A 9,534-nucleotide genomic window follows, 5' to 3' on the forward strand; every position below is an offset into this window, starting at 1 on the left:
TGGTGAAGATGAGAATGAGGATGAGAATGAAGGTGTGCTTGTACTAGGAAGCCAGTAATTGGCTTAGGACAAGACACAGAGGAAAGGAGCTATGGGCACAGTGAGACCTTTGCACTGCTTGGGGTCCCTGGCCAAGAGAATCTGGAATTCCTTACCCGTGCTACATCTCCCCTCCCCTCTATTCCCACCAACAATGGTGAAAATTACTCCCCAAAGCATAAGCATTCACCTTCCAGCTAGCTCCGATCATATTGCTTTTAGGTGAGGTGAGAGCATATCACCAAGAACATATGCCCACTAAAGCAGCGATTCTTTATCCAGGCTTCAGAGAGAAGGGAAAAGTACACCACAGAGAATAAGAATGTGTCATACGTGCCAAAGGTCCAGCCTGAAGGAAAGCTGGGCCTTAGCATCTGTCTGAGGCCTTTTTCTACTTTTACTTCCTGGGAAGAAGGAAGACACCCAAAGAAGCCATAGCAGCTGCCACATTTTGTCTCCCATCCCTGGTAGCTGATACAGACTGTCCAAGCTGCATCGCCAAGCATGCAATTGGCACTGCACAACTGAAGGATTTTTAATAAAGCCTTGTTCCTGCCCCTGCCACCCCACGCTTCGGCAACGGGCGAGGGGAGAAGGCGGCGGGGTGGGGGCAGGGGAGCCACCAGTCCTGCCCGCCCACGGCCCTGCCTTAGCCTCACATTGGGGCCGGCTTTTCTGGACATCCCACACTCACTCCGCCGGGACTGACTCTCCAGCCACACGCATAAACACAGAAAACTGTACGACATTGGGAAGGGTTTTTTGAGACCCAAGTGATTGATTTTGAGAGGCTCTCGCTGCCCTCCAAAAATGGATTACAGCACGGCAAAGGGAAAGGACGGGAGTGGCAGGGAAGGGTGGGGCACTGCAGTCCATTCCGTTTTCTGGAAACGTCTGTTAAATGCACAGGAAGGAAGCAGAGACCTGAGCATTTTGCTGCTGGGAGAAAAACACCGTGATCTCTACACACCACTGCACAGAATCGTAATTCTGCCAACATTCCCAGGAGTCCTGTCAACCCCTGGCACACCAGCACACACACATCCAAACTGCATAAATGCGTGCCAAGCGCTCACGGGGGGCAGAGGTCAAAGGGTGCACACCTCGTTATGTCTGAGGAACAAACTGCAAACCACTTTGTGCAGCCTTCAAGTTCAGGGTCACCATCAAGGACCCCAAGAGATGGTCCTCAGAAGATGTGAGCCAGGACAATCCAAAATGGCAGCTCCCCAAACTCCAAATCACAACCCTCACCAGCTCCCCTCCGGGAGCCTTCACGCACACATTCACAGGCCCTCACGACAGATGCCACGCTTCTGCAGTCTGAGTCAAATATGCCTAATAAATCTGAATTTGAAAAGAAATACTTAGTAGCGGAAAAGGCACTGCTCCCCAAGAACATATAAGTAGCAACAGCAGTCACCACCATTTACTGCAGACATGTGAGCAGCCAGACTCAACTGGATGCTCTACCTCCAGGTCTCAGGTGATGGTCTGAGGTGGGCCTAGAACCCTCTTCCCACCTGAGCAAACCCAGGCTCGGAAAGCATCACCTAGCCAATAAACGCAAGAGCAGAGATGAACTCAAACCCAGGTCTCCCTGGCCCCCTCCCGGTTTTCCCCCGGGATATCTTACAAAACAGGGTCTAATAACCCTGAACCTTCAGGAAGAAACAAGACACTCGTACTGTCCACGGAGAAAGTTCTCTGCATCAGTGAAACTGAGACCACGCGTGATCTGGGGTCTACACGCCAGACCCAGAACCGCCTGTACGCATCGGGTACCCGATTTCTGTCCCTCGGGTTGCACATCTGTAAATTACTACTTTTTTCAAAGAAAGAAATGATGCAACAAGAGAAATTCTGAAATACGCAAGGCCTGGAAGTGCACTCACCCTCGCCCCAAGGCCCCGCCTCCGTCAGGAGACTGCGCATGCGCACACTTACACGGAGCCACTTCCACTGGTCAGTTGCAAGCCAGGGACTGGGGCGGATGACGGTGTGTCATGCACCACTCACACCCTAAGAGGAGGTTACATTGCTTGGGAGGCAGTGACAGGAAAAAGTGAACATCAGCCCATAAAAAGCTCCAGAAGGAAATATCCTTACTACCAGATAGAAGCCGAGGGGTAAGCGACTCGGTTGAATTCTTGCTGCTGCTTCTTTCTGCCCATGGCTTTGGGCTGCTTACTTTGCTCTGGGCATCCTTGATTTTTTTCATTTGCAAATGGGTCAATCCCATTCGCCCGAGGCGATCTTGCTGAAACGAGATAATGTACGCAGCAGGCCCCACATCGCAATTACACGCTCCGCCCTCTGAATTCCCACCCTGCTGGATGCTCGGGAGTTCACAAAAGAACCGCGAGCGAACCCAACCTGAGTGGGGCCAGCAGGCCTGGGCGTTTGCAGGTGCCCAGTGCCTGGCTAGGGGAGGACGAGGGGCCCCGGAAGACCAAACACTGAGTGAAAGGACTCTGCACCCCACCCCTGCCCCAGAGGACAAACAGCCCTCCACTCCACCAGTGCTGAGGGAGTGATCAGTTCTGGAGACTCGTGGACTAATGAGGCCGTGGAGCCCAGTCTATACGAGGAGAGGTAGGAAGGAAGGAGAATCTGCAGAATGGGGTCATATCCATCAGATAAAAGTCAGGAGTGAGAAAAGAAGAAAGGCAGGCCCTGGAACCTTCCCGGCCCCACAGTCCCACCAAACCACTGTCCCCACTCCTCCCAGAGGTCACTGAACCATGAATCTCCCAGAGGCCCTGGCTAGGCCGGGAAGGGTGCTCCCCTCTGCTGCACCTGTCGCTCCCAGGGGCCTGCCTGATGCTCTCACTGCCCCAAGGGAGCCAAGATGCGCTGTCACCTAGAGGCAGGGATGAGGGCTATCCCAGCTTTCGAGCGGCTGCGGAGCAAAGCCTGGCAAGGTCTTCAGAGCAGCAGCACTTACTGGGGAAGAGAATGAACCTGGGGGGCGGGGCGGGGTGGAGAGTGAGATGACGAAACCCGTTTTAAACACTGACCTGACCACAGCATGACAGCAGGGAAGGAACCGGAAGCCCCGCTACGGGCTAAAAGATGAGAGGCTTTGCTCCTGGGAAGAGGAGGCATGCGGATGGGCCGGAGCGGGAGGGGCTGGGCAAACGAGAACTGATGGGAACTGACCGACGAGGTGGGTGGAAAAAGAGAGGAAAGAGCACAAAACCACTCCTGGGATTTCTAGCTGTAACAAACGACTAGATGAGAGTCATCTGCCGTAGCAGGTAGCAGATGGGTTTCCGTGCTGGGGCGGGGGTGGGAGCAGGGCTCTGCCTGATGTGTTCTGGAAGACAGCACTGGGTCTGAGCGTTGGGAGAGCTCAGGCTGCTCACCTGTCAATGCATCTGGCATGGTGCCTGACTCAGGGGACAAGGGGAGATTTCGGTTAGAGCATCAGGGTATGGAGGCAATCAGAGAAGACTTCCACGAGGGGAACCACGCACCCCCAAAGACTTCTTCCTGTCTTCAGGATCACGGCAGCTCTATCCGTGGAATAAGCACTTAACAATCCTAAGTGTTTCTTAGCCAGAGTCAGAGACCCATCCCTTGCTCCTCAGACTTCTCATCTAATGAGGCGGGAGGGGCGGATGCCGGCACCCCTACCCCAGTCTCCTGGCTTCCTGCCACCGGGGTTGCATCTGAGTGCTAAGAAGAAACGAATACCCCAAAAACAGCGGTGGATTAGCAAGCGTGGGGAGTACGCCTGGCTTATAAAGGAACGTGAAAAGTGACCCAAGAAGGCATCTTTGCTACCCTGATGCAGGCAGGGGAGGGATGCCACAGGAAGAGAGCCTGAGCGCTCTTGGAAGGTGTCTTTAGTTAGTCATGCCTCATAAATGCAGAGCTACGAAGCTTTGCCTTGGAAATTCAATTATATTTGAAACGACATGGCCAAGGTATGGCTCTCTTAAAGGATTTACTGCGCTTTTCAGATGATAAAAAAAAAAAAAAATTCTTTAGATTCGGACCTTGCTCATCAGTGCCTAAGAAATGATCCACCTGTCAAACTGTATTTGATTACCTGAAATGATTCCATTAAAACCCGTGCTGCTAGATTCCAACCTCTTCGTGTGGTGAAAAGTGATTTGAAAGAAACATTTTCCCCCATAGGGCAAGTAGCACCAAGAGAGGCCCCCTAAGCCCACTCTGCTACCTCCATATACAATTATCCTCTGTCATCCCCTAATTAGAAACCCAACCCAAAGGGTCACATGAGATGAGCAGGTGCACAGCCTTACATGTGGGCATAAAAACACTAAAGAAACCCAATGAGACAGCAGGAGAATGGTCACAATTAAAGTCTATAGTGCCTCCTTCCCCAAGCACAATGACATCAGGTGCTACGTACTAGCAAAAGACACATAATCCCCCATCAAGTCTGGGCTGGCAACTCATAAATTGGAAGCATAATCCCACAACAAACAAGCATAATTTAGGGCTGACTGGAATGCTAAATTCTAATACAAACCTGCTCCCAATCTAGATAACATTTCAGCTGCCAAGTAGCCTACCCTTTGGTGCCAAATAAACTCTGGGGCTCCTGATTAGTATCCCGGATTATTGCTGGTTCGTAAATTGGTGCTTATGAACTTGGCACTTTACCTAACTCATGACTGGCAGTACAAGGTCTTAGAACAAGTCTGGAAGAAGGACCGTAGAAGTAATGGGAACACAGACTGCCCCAGGCATGAACACTCAACATGGTATTTTATGTGAATGGAAGCCCTTGGAACTGTGCTCATGAGGCCCTGTAGGCAGTGGGCACAGCCCCCAAAGCAAGTACTACCACTTCACCTGGATGAAAATTCACAGGAGCTCCAGGTAGAAATGAAGCTAGGTAAGTTAGAGGCTCCATCTCGGGCGTGTGCGCCAGGGGAGTCCACTCCTGTCCTTGTATTTCTCATTCGACACAGCCCTGTGGCCAGAAGGGAGCATTTAGATAAATTCTGAAGGAATCTGTCCAAGTTTTTTATTTCTCTTAGAGTCCCTCTCTAGGAGGGCTTGTTGGAAATGAATGGATCGTCGGCTAGAGTTTGGGCAAATCTCTGTTCTTCTGGGGTTCTTCTGGGCACCTGATTCCCAAGGCCAAGTCTCCCAAATTATCGCATGTTGACATCTATTTTCCACCTTACAAAAAGCATAAGAGTGGAACCCAAAAGGAGCAGGCAAGGCTAGATCTCGGCACTATATCCCACAGCGAACGAGAGGCAGAGCCCCGGGGCCAGCGAGAAGCTGGCACATTATCCAATAAAACCTCAAGAGCTCAGTAATTACAGGCACTTTCAAAAGTGAAACAGAAATAGATCTAGGACCAAAACACTGGTTTGCTTGAGACAAAGAGCTGGTTTTAACTAGGTGGGAGGAAAAAAAAAAAACAGCCTTTGGTCTGTCTTTTGAGAAAGCCAGACGGATTTTTTTTAAATATCATTATTGAGTCCAATTACGGGGAAGAGAGTAGGATTCAGATGAAAAGCCCTTGCTCCTCTAGGGTATAAAATCATTTTATGAAATAGGCTACATTCTAAGTGTGCCCTTGCCATCAAATCAGAATGAAAACTTAGCTTATTCGGTTCCCCCGGCCCGCCATCACTGCAGAGATCTCAGGGCTCCTGTCCTGCTGGAAGACAAACCAGAGCTTTCTGCTCCTGTGTCCTAAAGCATGCAGAGTATTCCAGCTCCCCCGAGACCACCAGCGGGAGCACCTGACACTTGGAAAGCAGCCTGGCCCACCCCAGCCCCTGCCCATTCCATGCCAGCTCCATTTTGAGAGCCTCATGCACCTGTGAGGTCAGCTGCTCCCCTGGGTAAAGATTATTTGTTGTTCGGACTGGGAAGAGTCCTGAGATGAAGAAACCACAGAGACAGAGGGAAGGAACCACTGGCTCTGGCAGAAGGTGGCAGAGCAGCCAGGGCCAGCTGGCCCTGCTGGGTCTGAGCAAGCGCGATGGGGCCGTTGGCAGGATTCTCCCCAAGAGCGCACGGTGGCTAAGAGCTGTGTGCACGTTCGCTGCAGTTCAATGTTACGAGTAGGTTTCAACACTAAATATTTTTAAAACTAAGGTGTGGGACTAGGAGGCAGGATTGCAGGCAGACGCTCAGCCTCCGGCAAGAGGCTCATTGAAGGAAGCAGGCTGGGAGGGGTGGGTGGGGTCGCAGGGTGTCCAATGCGGAGGCCCAAGGCAGGACTCTGTCCTGGCAAACGCCTTCCTCTAGGGGGAACATGTACTGGCCTGGAGCAAAGGGGGCGGCCTTCCGCGTGACCAGGCCCAGCCAGGATGCCGCGGGAGCCCAAGATTTGTCCCTGCGGGGAGCGCCACGTTCACACCTTGGCTCTAAGATTCTTCGAACTGCGAGCTCGGAGACGAGGCACTTGTTGAGCGAAAGGGCTTCCCGATCCCCGCAGCCGCTGCCTTGGCCGGGAGAGGGGCACCAGCTCCCGCGCGGGAGCCTTCGGGATGGAGAAGGGCGGGAGCTGCGCGCTCCCGCGCACCCCAGTTGCGGCCGCCCGGGAGGTGCGGCGAGGAGGCGGGGCCCAGCAGCCGAAACTTTCTCGAATCTGGGTGCTTCGCGGTTAAGTTAGGGCCGAGAGAGAGGCACGAAACACGCGTAGGGGGCGGAATGTAAGAGCCCCACCCACGAAAAAGAAAAAAACCCTGTTTTTTAAAAAACAGACTCCAACACAATGAACGTAGCACATACCGTGTGCCAGGAGCTTGGTCAAGAGCTGTGTTTAGTACGTCCTCAGTATAGCTGTCACGACAGACCTCGAGGGTGAAACTGTCCCCATTTGATAGAGAAGCAAATCGCGACCCGGCAAGGTGGAGCGTCCGGTCCAGATCACAGTGCGGGTCTCGGAGATGCCGGGGCTCCTACCTCGGGAACAGGGCTCTGTCCGTCGCCCCTCCGCCCGCGGAGGAGGGAGCGGATGGCCGACCTCTGGACCCTCTCCCCAGGCCAGAGCGAAAATGCGACCCACGTGGGCCGCGCGGACCTGCCCTCCGCCCCCTCCCCGCAGGGCTAGCCCGGGCTGTCCCCGAGGCCCGCGCTAGCCCCCGGAGATCCCAACTGTTCCCCCGGGCTCTGGAGCTCCTCACTGTGCGGGCCGTTGGCGACCCGGGCTCCGCACGCCGGGCTGGACCGCCCACGCCCACCCCGTCACTCCCGTCCCACGCACAGCCGCTCACACTGGACACCCGCCCGGCACCGGTCCCCACCAGCAACTGCGCTCCGACACACAGTCCCACAAACGCAGCCAAAATCTGCACACGCGGATCTCCTCGAGTACGCGCAATTCCAGGGCACACCACAGTCCTCACCCGCAACTCCCCAGCGCGGAGAAACGGAGGCACCCCCTCCCCACACACACGCACGCACGCACACACATACACACACACGCACACAAACACACACGCAGAGAGCTCGATCGCAGCGGACGCTGGTGCACACGCCCGCGCTCCCCGCAGCTCCGCAGCCCGCCCCTTCCCTACCTGCTCCGGCGCAGGACGCGGGCCACCGGCTTCCCGAGCCCAAGTTCGGCGCCGCCGCGCTGGGGCAGGCGCGGGCCGCTTCCCGGGACGCGCGCGCCAAGGCCGGGAAGGGTGGTTAGGAGCGCGGGCCTCCTGGAGCCCGCAGCCGCCGCACCAGCCCTGAGCTCATCGCCGCCCAGAAGGACAAAAGGAAGCCGGCAGCGAGGGAGGCAGCGAGGTGGAGGCGCGCGCCCGTCCGCCCGTCCGCCGGCCCACCGCCTGCAGCCGCCGATGCCCGCCTGCCAGCCCCGGGCAGGAAGGGACGCGAAGGCGGGGCCGGGAGGCGGGGGCCGGGGGCGGGGCGCGCGGCGGGGGCGGGCGCTCAAGTTTCCTGCGGACCTGCCCCCGGCGGGGCCGCGCCCCCGTGCGAGTCCCGCCCGCCGCCCGCCGGCCGAGCACGCCCCCGTCCGGAGCCACGCCCCCTCCCGTCCGCTGGGCGCGGGACCCCAGCCCTTTCTACGCTGGCGCATACCTCCTCTTCAGCTCGCTGCCCGTGGAGCCGCGGCCCTAACCCGGTCCCGGCCCCACGGGGATTTCGGACGAGGGGCGGAGCCGAGCACCGAGTCCGCCTCCCAAACCCTTGGCCTCTGGCCTGCGGGTTTGGGAGATGCCAGGAGGCGGCGCCCGGGAGGGGCCGGCCCCGCGCCGGTTCCCCGCCTCCGGAGTCCTCTGCAGGAAGTAGGGCCCGGGTGGCCCAGAAGGGGAAGAGGCAGAGTCGTGCCAGTGCTCCTGCCAGGCCCCATTGTCCCTGCTTCCCCTCCCACCCCCTCCGTCCGTCCCTTCCCCAGAGCAGGTACCGCCAGCCTTCCCGCGCCCCCTTCAAGCAAGGAGCCTGAGCCCGGGACGAGGGAGACCTGCGTTCCGCTATAGTTGACTTGGCAGACTCCCGGCCATTTGGACAGGCCCCCTTAGACTCCCTGGCCTCGGTTCCCCCACCTGTAAAATGGACAGGAGGAAGAGCAGGCTTCTTCCTGCCCTTCCCTCCCTGACATGCTGTGGGTCTTCAGTCTCTGCTGAGTGAGGGGCCTGGCATCTCAGTCCCAGGGACAGGTGGCCTCCTAGGAGAGGCAGACCGTGTTTCCTGCAGACTTCCTCCATCCCCTGACAATGGCACAGGCATCAAAGGGCAGGAATAAGGGACTCTTCATCCAGCAACTCCTGAATATCCAGGCCTTAGAACAAATATATACACACCCCCACCACTAGCACCGCCACCTACCCCAGACATCCCTGAAGAAAGGTAACCACAGAAACAGCCATAAATGTGGAGCTGGGCGTTAGTGTTAGGCTGAGACAAACTGTCTTCCTAGCGTCTCTAGGGGAAAACTCAAATCCTCCTCCACAAAAACACAGTGAGTGAACTCCCACTACACAGGAGGCTGCGGAGAGAAACTGGTGGGTGGTTTTGAGGGGCAATTGGCTGGGGACTGGTAGGCAAGGCAGTCCGAGCCCAGACCCCTCTATAAACAGAAGGCAAAAACAAACCCAGAGGTTGCTAGTCTCATCTCGGCCCTGATGTGAAGATCACATGAAATGATGTCTGTGAACATCAGAGGCACCCACGGTGGTGATGCCATACAGAGCCGGCTCTGGCACCTGGGGTACCATCTTTCCTTCTCAGCAGAGACCAGCAGCCAAGGTCATTTCATAGGCTTCCTGCAGCATATCTATGCAGAGGGTAGGGTTCCAGGTGAGGAGCCCTCCATCAGATGCCCAGACCAGGCCCATCAGCCAGGTGGCTGCAGATGCTGGGTTAGCATGCATAGCTTATGTTCTGCTGTGGTCACCCACCTAAGCCCACTTCAGTGCAGGTTAGGGACATGGAGAAGACTCTGCACAGGTGTCAGGAAGCCCGGCACCTTCCATCTGGAGATGTCCACCCTCCTTCGGAGCTTCCAAGCCTCCACTGGCCCCTCGACTTGCAGCCGATGGC

At 56.3% G+C, this 9,534-nt stretch overlaps 1 protein-coding gene across 2 annotated transcripts in view; it reads right to left on the reverse strand.

Annotated features, from left to right (window-relative positions):
* HPCAL1 (hippocalcin like 1) overlaps window positions 1–8,192 on the reverse strand; it is an 84,414-nt gene extending 76,222 nt beyond the window's left edge. The window contains exon 1 of one of the 2 annotated variants that reach the window (XM_039887858.1): window positions 7,563–7,860. The gene's annotated coding sequence lies outside the window, so the exon portion shown is untranslated. Of the gene's footprint in view, window positions 1–7,562; window positions 7,861–8,073 lie in introns of those variants that run through there. The other variant, XM_039887857.1, reaches the window with a different exon arrangement.
* Between the last annotated feature and the right edge of the window lie 1,342 nt (window positions 8,193–9,534).

The sequence above is a fragment of the Pteropus medius genome, unplaced genomic scaffold, assembly GCF_902729225.1.
Source record: "Pteropus medius unplaced genomic scaffold, Ma_sr-lr_union100, whole genome shotgun sequence".
NCBI classification, from domain to species: Eukaryota; Metazoa; Chordata; class Mammalia; order Chiroptera; family Pteropodidae; genus Pteropus; species Pteropus medius.